The 12,059-nt window shown below is 44.4% G+C and overlaps 1 non-coding gene across 1 annotated transcript; it reads right to left on the bottom strand.

Annotated features, from left to right (window-relative positions):
• Positions 1-8,955: 8,955 nt before the first annotated feature.
• On the bottom strand, positions 8,956-9,027 carry trnad-guc (transfer RNA aspartic acid (anticodon GUC)). Its single transcript has one exon. It is a non-coding gene; the product is annotated as a tRNA-Asp (tRNA).
• Between the last annotated feature and the right edge of the window lie 3,032 nt (positions 9,028-12,059).

Consider the following 12,059-nt stretch of genomic DNA (forward strand, 5'->3'; position numbering starts at 1 on the left):
TCCCGTCTCTTGTTAATCTTTGCCTTCTGTGACTGAGCCAGTTCAGTATCCATCTTACCATCTCACCTCTGATCCCGTGTGACTCCACCTTTCGTACCAGTCTGCCATGAGGTATCTTGTCAAATGCTTTACTAAAGTCCATGTAAACAACATCCACCGCCCCACCCCCCCCTCATGAATCATCTTCTTTACCTCCTCAAAAATCTTGATCAAGTAATTGAGGCACGACATTCCCTTCGCAAAACCACGCCGTCTATCGTTTATGAATCCACTTGTTTCTAAATGGGTATCAAGCCTGTCCCTGAGAATTCTCTGCAATAATTTACCTGCTACCGACGTGAGGCTCACCGGCCTATATTTTCCAGGATTATCCCTGCTTCCCTTCTAAAACAGGGTACCGCATTAGTTATTCTACAGTCATCTGGGATCTCACCTGGGGTAAATATGTGTTTTGTGGCAGCATCATGCTGGAGGTTGCACAACCGGTGGAGTATGATCCTTTGAATGCGGAGGCCGATGGTGTGGAAGGTGAGGATAGGGGAATCCAGTTATATTTCCGGGAGAGAAGGGAATGTGTGAGGGGGCATAGGTGCCAGAAATGAAGTGAATACGGTTGAGAGTCCTGGTATTGGAAAAGGAAGACATGCCGGAAGGGTTACTTTCGAACATGGCATCGTGAGAACGATGGAGAGACTGCGGGAATGGGATTCCGTATCAGAGGAGGCTACAAGGTAACTTCGGATTCGGTGGGCTTTCCTTATTTGTTCTTGAAATGTGTCTGCTGCTGCATGAGTCAGCATTTGTTACTCATCCCTAATTGCCCTTGATCTTAGTGGTTTATTAGATCGTTTCCGAGGGGGGTGGAGAACCAGTTACGAGTTACATTCTTCGCGGTATGTGTCTGCAGTCATGCAGGCTATTGTTTGATGAGTGATCCAGATCAGCTTTTACTTTTGATTTCAATTGTCACCATCTGCCATGGGGAGATTCGAACCCAGGACACTATCATTACTCTGGGTCACTGGATTGCTATTCTCATGACAATACCGCTACTCCACCGCCCACCCTAATTGCGTCACAAGAAATAGTCAGGTGAAGAAAGGCTTGGGAATTGTCGGAAATGGACCCTGTAAAGGTGAAAGAGGGTTGCAAATTGGAAGGAAAGTCGAATTATAATTGCACAGTTTGCAGACTAAAACAAATTGGAGTGACAGTGAATACAGAGAAAGAATACAACCTTGCAAAGTGGGTATTTTTATGTGAATTTAATTTCCCTCCAGCTCACTGTCCGTTGCTGGAATTTCAACAGACATTCTTGGAAGACAAGTGTTTAAAACAACTGGTGGGGTGTCTGGGTTCAGTTAACATGTTCACAATTGTTTGTAACAGGAACACTTTAAAAACAGCCAGACAAATTGAACAAACATTGGATTTCATATCAGGATTAATACAAATGCGAGAAATGTCACACGATGGCACAATAGTTAGCACTGTGCCATCACAGCTCCAGGGTTCCAGGTTCGCTTCCCGGCTTGGGTCACTGTCTGTGCGTAGTCTGCACGTCCTCCCCGTGTCTGCGTGAGTTTCATCCGGGTTCACCAGTTTCCTCCCACAGTCCAAAGATGTGCAGGTTAGGTGGATTGGCCATGTTACATTTACCCTTAGTGACCAAAAGGTTTAGGAGGGGTTACTGTGTTACGGGGAAAGGGTGCTTAAGTGGGATGGTCTTTCCAGGGGTTGGTGCAGACTTGATGGGCCAAATGGCCTCCTTCTGCACTGTAAATTTCTCTGTTTCTACCTATTAGAATACTGTACTGTTCTGGGTTTAAAGAAATGTCAGACGTTGGGTGATATCTGTTTCTGTTGGAACAGTTCAATGGAAAACAGAGATATCGAGATATTTCACTTCACACAATAGATATCAAACATTTTCAACGCACAGCTAAACTATTCCTGCCTTTAATCTATTCCAACGATATAATCGTGAGAGAGAGAGAGAGTTCCATAGAATGAAGCGAGTACTCAACACCACAATACATTATTTCAAAATAGAATCACCTTATTTCAGTCAAGTACCTGTCCCAATACAATCCGACTCGTATAGGTAGTCCTAGTAATAGATGGATAATTGGATCAAATATCACACTCTGGTGAGAGACCCACATTCAGTACAATTCTACACTGACAGATACTTCCAACAATCCTTGTTCACTCTCTCATATTCCACTGCGGTTAGAGACCCTCATTCAGTGTGATTTCTTTCTGACTCCCATTAAATCCTCCTTCAGAGAGATTGTATTCACTGAGATCCAATCCAACATTATACAAGATTCCACTGAATGTAATAACTGTATTGATCGGAGTTACAAACAGAGGTTTAGTGTTAGATGAATAATGAGTTGGAAACCATAGACATTTGCCTTATCCTTCATCAGTTGACTGTAGAATAGTGAGCACGAGATCAGCATTACACTTTTTCAATCTGTTTAATATCACAGAGCCACTCACACACAAATTAGGACAACAATGGAGATCATAACTTACCGTTAACGCCAACAATTGTTAGAATTGGGTAGAATATTTTCTCAGATGTATCAATTGGAAGAACCATATTCAATGTGAAGTCACCTGCTCCTTCGTGCTGTTGACAGTCTCTCTGTCTTAAACTCTGAAGTCATATATTTCCAAAGCCTTTAATTTATACCATGAGGGACTACCTCAGGGATATTGAGGTTGCAACATCGTTTAACTTATTGAATTAATATAGAGGAGCAAACAGATTACGACATTGAGTTCAGTGAAAGGAAATATTACTTTTGGAGTGAATGACCTCTTTCCAAACACTGGACTATGTTGATCACATTGATCAACAAATAATAACAGAAAGGAGGGAGTCCACTCATACACCAACAGTCCCCTCTCCAGATCTCAGATTGTTTCAGTGATATTCGTCACTCGACTGTGACCACTGGGTGCTTCAGTTCCAATTGTCAGTGTGTTTCTCTGGGTGGTCCCACTGCACTCTGGGGTGTAGCTCCTTCTTTAACTGTGACATAAACATAGAACTTACAGTGCAGAGGGTGGCCATTGGACCCATCGAATCTGCACTGGCCCTTGGAATGAGCATCCTAACTAAGCCCACACCCTCACCCTGTCCCCAGTAACCCCACCAAACGTAAGGGCAATTTACCATGGCCAATCTACCTAACCTACACATGTTTGGACTGTGGGAGGAAACCGGAGCACCCAGAGGAAACCCACGCAGACACTGGGAGAACGGGTAGACTGCGCAAAGGCAATGAGCCAAGTCGGGAATTGTACCTCGGACCCTGGAGCTGTGACGCAAATGTGCTAGCCATTGTGCTACCATGACCATTCAATGATTCAGCTGCAATTTCCAGCGTGCTTCTCTGAGTGGTTCTAGTGCACTCAGGAATGCCGCTAGATGTAAGAAGTCTTAAAACACCAGGGTAAAGTCCTGATGTGGAGATGCCGGCTTTGGACTGGGGTGAGAACAGTAAGAAGTCTTACAACACCAGGTTAATGCCCAATAGGTTTGTTTTGAATCACTAGCTTTCGGAGCACCTGAGGAAGGAGCAGTGCTCCGAAAGCTAGTGATTCGAAACAAACCTGTTTGACTTTAACCTGGGGTTGTAAGACTTCTTACTGAGGTTAAAGTCCAACAGGTTTGTTTCGAATCACTAGCTTTCTGAGCACTGCTCCTTCCTCCGGCGGCATCTCCATATCATCACTAACTGTGACCATTCAGTGAATCAGTCCCAATACTCAGTGTGTTTTTCTGGGTGGTTCCATTACACTCTGGGGTTAGCTGCACCTTTAACTGTGACCACCCAGTGATTCAGTTTCAATTGTTATTTTGTTTCTCCGGATGGGTTTCGACTGCACTCTTGGTGTAGGTGCACTTTAACTGTGACGGTTCTGTTCCAATTGTTAGTGTGTTTCCAACGTTGTTCCACTGCAAACTGAGGTCTTGCTGCCTCTTTAACTGCAACCATTCAGTGATTCAATTCCAATTGTTAATTTGTTTATCTGGGTAGGTCTACTGCACTGTGGGCTGCAGCAGCCTCTCTAACTTCAAACAATTCCTTTATTTGATTATAGTGTGTTCATAAAGTGCGCATTCCAGTGAATTAAATATCCAAACTGTTTAAACGCCAAAGAAAATTATTGCAACAGTAAATTTAATGCAGCTCCTCAAACCGAGACAATGAATTGCAACATTGGAACACATCAGAAGAGTGAGAGCCTGCAGCTGATGCAAAAAACAACACGTTGTCGAGCAGCAAAAGCAAATCAAGCGATGAAAACTAATACAGCGCCTCGAACGGATGCTGCCCCTCCAGCTGACAACACACTAAAACTATGATGTGCTGGCACAAGAAAGGGCGTACCAACCTCCCCGAACAGGCGCCGGAATGTGGCGACTAGGGGCTTTTCACAGTAACTTGATTTGAAGCCTACTTGTGACAATAAGCGATTTTCATTATTTTTCATTTCAGATAAATGTCATTAGAGAAAGAGAGAGTGGAATATGAAGAGGGCGAAAGAGAAAGTGGGTGGAGTAACAGAGCATGAGAGAAAAGATGGTGAGAGAGAAAGAGTGTGAGGAGAAAGATGATGAGAGAGCAATAACGAGGTAAAGAGAGAGTGTGAGAGGAAGAGGACAAGAGAGAATGAGGGTAAGGGCGTAAAGGGGTGGTAAAGAAATAGGGCGAGAGATAGAGAAATTGAGAGAGAATGAGGCTGAGACCGAAAGGGGATGAGCGCGAAAGAGAATGAGAGAGTAAGAGCGTGAGAGAAAGTGAGTGAGAGACAAAGAGGGTGGGGGAGAAAGAGGATGGAGAAATAAAGAGTAAAACGACAGAAGGAGTTTCATTTTTTCTCTCTCTCTCTTTCTGTACCTATCTATCTACCCTATCCATTTATCTATCATCTATTTATCTATCTATCTATCTGTCCACCTATCTATCTATCTGTCTGTCTGTCTGTCTGTCTATCTACCTATCTATCATCTATTTCTCTCTCTCTCTCTCTCTCTCCCAGTCATAGTAGCTTTGTGATTGGAAAATCATGTGTCACGAATTTGATTCAGTATTTTGAAGGGGTAACCAAGAAGGTAGATGAGGGCAGTGCATTCGACGTTATCTGTATGGATTTTAGCAAGGCCTTTAACAAGATACTGTATGGTAGGTTGTTGCAAAAGTTTAAATCGCACGGTATCCAGTGTGGGGTAGCCAATAGGGTGAAACGCTTGGCTTGACGATAGAAGACAAAGGGTGGTTGTAGAGGGTTGTTTTTCAAACTGGATGTCTGTAACCAGCGGTGTGCCTCATGCATCAGTGCTGGGCCTGCTGTTATTTGCTTCTTTTATTAAGTATTTGGATCAGTGCTGGGTCTACTGTTATTTGTTTGTTTTATTAAGTATTTGGATGAGGATTTAGGACGCATGGTTCGTAGGTTTTCAGATGACATTAATATTGGTGACATAGTGGAGAGTGAAGAAGGTTATCTAGTATTGTAACGTGGTATAGACCAATGGGCCAGTGGGCCAATGAATGGCAGATGGAGTTTAATTTAGAAATATGTGAAGTGATGCATTTTGGTTGATCGAATCGGGGCGGGATCTACTCAGTTAATGATAGAGTGCCTTGAAGAAGACATGAAAGACAAATTCAGGAACCACGGTTCAGAAGGGTCCACTATGCGTCACTTTACAAGACATTTCTTGGAATGAGGCTGATGCGTGTTGAGAGATGATCCGGTTCATCAAATTTATACATTTTGTGTACAGTTTCTGCATTTTCATCGCGGTTCGAAGGCCGTTGTTTAATATCGCGGGGTGCAGGTCATCTGTATCGGCGAATCTGTTCCTAACCAATAGCTGCGAGTCACTGTCCGATCCTGCTTGATTGTCTTATTATTCACGAGTTGGTTGAGTTGACCGTTGGAGAAATCTCTTTGAATTGTATCGTTTTTGCGAGTGCATATCGTGTGCGACAAATGGCGCACGTTGAAGGCAGCGTATTTCTTTTACAGGGGCAAATGTGGGAAATGAAGAAGGTATGTGTCCGGTTCGCTGACCCACGCGTTGCACAAAAATATTGGCGTGGGCGGTTTTGATGAGCGGTCTCAATTCCGCCCTGTTGATTGCATCTCTGGGGCGCTGTGCCTTGGCGGTTTCGACAGGCGATGTACCAATTGTAAAAAAGGATTTCCAATTTTTTTCTGGTAAGCTACAAACTCTCCCCGGTCTCCCGCGTGACAGGCGGGGATACGAACCACTATACTAACGAGGAAATTAGGTTTGATGAGCCACGATTGGCCAACTGAGGGTTTCTGCACCTCTGAAATCACTCCATTTACTGAAAATGCTCTATTTGTCTGTGAAATCAGTAAAATAACGGCAACTCAATACCATGTGGAAAGGAAGATCGTCCCATGTTAATTTTGGAAGACTGGATGCAGGATCACCCAAACTCTTCCGCGTGTATTGAGCTGTAAATATTGAGGCGGGTGTTCACTTCAGACCCTGACATCTGCAGGCGGGCTAATGGCAGCAATATCCACGCGATCAGTTCCAGTGGCATGAGATTCCGCAGAAATTTGATCGGAAATTATATTTGGCTCCATGTAAATTAAAAACTATTTCAATTAACCAGTTGCCTAAAGAGGGCCACAACTTATATAGTCTGCAAGCAACATTATACATCAGACTTTTGTGCAAATCAGGAGATGTGTATTTTTGCTTTTCCCAGAAAACACATTGAATTAAACTGTCGTGTTCACCATCACGACACAGTATGAAGAGAGATGGGATCGGCAGGTTCCAAAATCACGAATCACGTCGACGATGGTTACATTCGTGTCAGAAGTGTGTCGGCTCAGCGCACAGTGTCTGAGGGACTGGGTCTGCGTGGGGCAATTATGATATTCAGTACACTGTCAATGAGATTTTGTTCCCCTTTACTTCGTAATAATAGACAGAGTAGTGAAGCAAAGAAGACATGAAAGACAAATTCAGGAACCACGGTTCAGAAGGGTCCACTATGCGTCACTTTACAAGACATTTCTTGGAATGAGGCTGATGCGTGTTGAGAGATGATCCGGTTCATCAAATTTATACATTTTGCGTACAGTTTTTGCATTTTCATCGCGGTTCGAAGGCCGTTGTTTAATATCGCGGGGTGCAGGTCATCTGTATCGGCGAATCTGTTCCTAACCAGTAGCTGCGAGTCACTGTCCGATCCTGCCTGACTTGGTTGAGTTGAGCGTTGGAGAAATCTCTTTGAATTGTATCGTTTTTGCGAGTGCATATCGTGTGCGACAAATGGCGCATGTTGAAGGCAGCGTTTTTCTTTTACTGGGGCAAATGAGGGAAATGAAGAAGGTAATGTGTCCGTTTCGCTGACCCACGCATTGCACAGAAATATTGGTGCGGGCGGTTTTGATGAGCGGTCTCAATTCCGCACTGTTGATTGCATCTCTGTGGCGGTGTGCCTTGGCGGATTCGACAGCTGATGTACCAATTCTAAAAAAAAATGACCACTTTATTTCTGGCAAAGAACAAGCTCTCCTCCTCGGGGAATTGAACCCCGGTCTCCCGCGTGACAGGTGGGGATACTAACCACTATACTAACGAGGAACTTTGAGTTTGTGAGCCCCGCTTGGCCAACTGAGGGTTTCTGCGCCTCTGAAATCACTCCATTGACTGAAGATGCTCGATTTGTCTGTGAAATCAGTAAAATCGCGTCAGCTCAATACCATGTGGAAAGGAAGATCGTCCCATGTTAATTTTGGAAGACTGGTTGCAGGATCACCCAAACTCTTCCGCGTGTATTGAGCTGTACATATTGAGGCGGTTCTTCACTTCAGACCCTGACATCTGCAGGCGGGCTAATGGCAGCAATATTCACGCGATCAGTTCCAGTGGCATGAGATTCCGTAAAAATTATATCGAAAATTATGTTTGGCTCCATGTAAAGTAAAAACGATTTCAATTAACCAGTTGCCTAAACAGGGCCACTACTTATATAGTCAGCAAGCAACATTATACATCAGACTTTTGTGCAAATCAGGAGATGCGTATTTTTGCTTTTCCCAGAAAACACATTGAATTAAACTGTCTTGTTCACCATCACGACACAGTATGAAGAGAGATGGGATCGGCAGATTCCAAAATCACGAATCACGTCGACGCTGGTTACATTCGTGTCAGAAGTGTGTCGGCCCAGGGCACAGTGTCTGAGGGACTGGGTCTTCGTGGGGCAATTATGATATTCAGTACACTGCCAATGAGATTTTGTTCCCCTTTACTTCGTAATAATAGACAGAGTAGTGAAGAAAAGAAGACATGAAAGACAAATTCAGGAACCACGGTTCAGAAGGGTCCACTATGCGTCACTTTACAAGACATTTCTTGGAATGAGGCTGATGCGTGTTGAGAGATGATCCGGTTCATCAAATTTATACATTTTGTGTCCCGTTTTTGCATTTTCATCGCGGTTCGAAGGCCGTTGTTTAATATCGCGGGGTGCAGGTCATCTGTATCGGCGAATCTGTTCCTAACCAGTAGCTGCGAGTCACTGTCCGATCCTGCTTGATTGTCTTATTATTCACGAGTTGGTTGAGTTGACCGTTGGAGAAATCTCTTTGAATTGTATCGTTTTTGCGAGTGCATATCGTGTGCGACAAATGGCGCATGTTGAAGGCAGCGTTTTTCTTTTACAGGGGCAAATATGGGAAATGAAGAAGGTAATGTGTCCGTTTCGCTGACCCACGCATTGCACAGAAATATTGGTGCGGGCGGTTTTGATGAGCGGTCTCAATTCCGCCCTGTTGATTGCATCTTTGGGGCGGTGTGCCTTGGCGGATTCGACAGCCGATGTACCAATTCTAAAAAATTGTTCCCAATTTTTCTCTGGTAAGGTACAAACACTCCCCGTTGGGGAATTGAACCCCAGTCTCCCGCGTGACAGGCGGGGATACTAACCACTATACTAACAAGGAACTTCAATTTTGCGACCCCCGCTTGGCCAACTGAGGGTTTCTGCGCCTCTGAAATCACTCCATTTACTGAAGATGCTCTATTTGTCTGTGAAATCAGTAAAATCGCGGCAAATCAATACCATGTGGAAAGGAAGATCGTCCCATGTTAATTTTGGAAGACTGGATGCAGGATCACCCAAACACTTCCGCGTGTATTGATCTGTAAATATTGAGGCGGTTGTTCACTTCAGACCCTGACATCTGCAGGCGGGCTAATGGCAGCAATATTCACGCGATCAGTTCCAGTGGCATGAGATTCCGCAAAAATTATATCGGAAATTATGTTTGGCTCCATGTAAAGTAAAAACGATTTCAATTAACCAGTTGCCTAAACAGGGCCACTACTTATATAGTCAGCAAGCAACATTATACATCAGACTTTTGTGCAAATCAGGAGATGTGTATTTTTGCTTTTCCCAGAAAACACATTGAATTAAACTGTCTTGTTCACCATCAAGATACAGTATGAAGAGAGATGGGATCGGCAGGTTCCAAAATCACGAATCACGTCGACGCTGGTTACATTCGTGTCAGAAGCGTGTCGGCCCAGGGCACAGTGTCTGAGGGACTGGGTCTGCGTGGGGCAATTATGATATTCAGTACACTGTCAATGAGATTTCGTTCCCCTTTACTTCGTAATAATAGACAGAGTAGTGAAGCAAAGAAGACATGAAAGACAAATTCAGGAACCACGGTTCAGAAGGGTCCACTATGCGTCACTTTACAAGACATTTCTTGGAATGAGGCTGATGCGTGTTGAGGGATGATCCCGTTCGTCAAATTTATACATTTTGTGTCCAGTTTTTGCATTTTCATCGCGGTTCGAAGGCCGTTGTTTAATATCGCGGGGTGCAGGTCATCTGTATCGGCGAATCTGTTCCTAACCAGTAGCTGCGAGTCACTGTCCGATCCTGCTTGATTGTCTTATTATTCACGAGTTGGTTGAGTTGACCGTTGGAGAAATCTCTTTGAATTGTATCGTTTTTGCGAGTGCATATCGTGTGCGACAAATGGCGCACGTTGAAGGCAGCGTATTTCTTTTACAGGGGCAAATGTGGGAAATGAAGAAGGTATGTGTCCGGTTCGCTGACCCACGCGTTGCACAAAAATATTGGCGTGGGCGGTTTTGATGAGCGGTCTCAATTCCGCCCTGTTGATTGCATCTCTGGGGCGCTGTGCCTTGGCGGTTTCGACAGGCGATGTACCAATTGTAAAAAAGGATTTCCAATTTTTTTCTGGTAAGCTACAAACTCTCCCCGGTCTCCCGCGTGACAGGCGGGGATACGAACCACTATACTAACGAGGAAATTAGGTTTGATGAGCCACGCTTGGCCAACTGAGGGTTTCTGCACCTCTGAAATCACTCCATTGACTGAAGATGCTCTATTTGTCTGTGAAATCAGTAAAATAACGGCAACTCAATGCCATGTGGAAAGGAAGATCGTCCCATGTTAATTTTGGAAGACTGGATGCAGGATCACCCAAACTCTTCCGCGTGTATTGAGCTGTAAATATTGAGGCGGGTGTTCACTTCAGACCCTGACATCTGCAGGCGGGCTAATGGCAGCAATATCCACGCGATCAGTTCCAGTGGCATGAGATTCCGCAGAAATTTGATCGGAAATTATATTTGGCTCCATGTAAATTAAAAACTATTTCAATTAACCAGTTGCCTAAAGAGGGCCACAACTTATATAGTCTGCAAGCAACATTATACATCAGACTTTTGTGCAAATCAGGAGATGTGTATTTTTGCTTTTCGCAGAAAACACATTGAATTAAACTGTCTTGTTCACCATCACGACACAGTATGAAGAGAGGTGGGATCGGCAGGTTCCAAAATCACGAATCACGTCGACGGTGGTTACATTCGTGTCAGAAGTGTGTCGGCCCAGGGCACAGTGTTTGCGGGACTGGGTCTGCGTGGGGCAATTATGATATTCAGTACACTGTCAATGAGATTTCGCCTCCCTTTACTTCGTAATAATAGACAGAGTAGTGAAGCAAAGAAGACATGAAAGACAAATTCAGGAACCACGGTTCAGAAGGGTCCATTATGCGTCACTTTACAAGACATTTCTTGGAATGAGGCTGATGCGTGTTGAGAGATGAACCGGTTCATCAAATTTATACATTTTGCGTACAGTTTTTGCATTTTCATCGCGGTTCGAAGGCCGTTGTTTAATATCGCGGGGTGCAGGTCATCTGTATCGGCGAATCTGTTCCTAACCAGTAGCTGCGAGTCACTGTCCGATCCTGCCTGAGTTGGTTGAGTTGAGCGTTGGAGAAATCTCTTTGAATTGTATCGTTTTTGCGAGTGCATATCGTGTGCGACAAATGGCGCATGTTGAAGGCAGTGTTTTTCTTTTACTGGGGCAAATGAGGGAAATGAAGAAGGTAATGTGTCCGTTTCGCTGACCCACGCATTGCACAGAAATATTGGTGCGGGCGGTTTTGATGAGCGGTCTCAATTCCGCACTGTTGATTGCATCTCTGGGGCGGTGTGCCTTGGCGGATTCGACAGCCGATGTACCAATTCTAAAAAAAAATGACCAATTTATTTCTGGCAAAGAACAAACTCTCCTCCTCGGGGAATTGAATCCCGGTCTCCCGCGTGACAGGTGGGGATACTAACCACTATACTAACGAGGAACTTTGAATTTGTGAGCCCCGCTTGGCCAACTGAGGGTTTCTGCGTCTCTGAAATCACTCCATTGACTGAAGATGCTCGATTTGTCTGTGAAATCAGTAAAATCGCGGCAACTCAATACCATGTGGAAAGGAAGATCGTCCCATGTTAATTTTGGAAGACTGGTTGCAGGATCACCCTAACTCTTCCGCGTGTATTGAGCTGTACATATTGAGGCGGTTCTTCACTTCAGACCCTGACATCTGCAGGCGGGCTAATGGCAGCAATATTCACGCGATCAGTTCCAGTGGCATGAGATTCCGTAAAAATTATATCGAAAATTATGTTTGGCTCCATGTAAAGT

This window comes from Scyliorhinus torazame, chromosome 25, assembly GCF_047496885.1.
Source record: "Scyliorhinus torazame isolate Kashiwa2021f chromosome 25, sScyTor2.1, whole genome shotgun sequence".
Taxonomy (NCBI): Eukaryota; Metazoa; Chordata; class Chondrichthyes; order Carcharhiniformes; family Scyliorhinidae; genus Scyliorhinus; species Scyliorhinus torazame.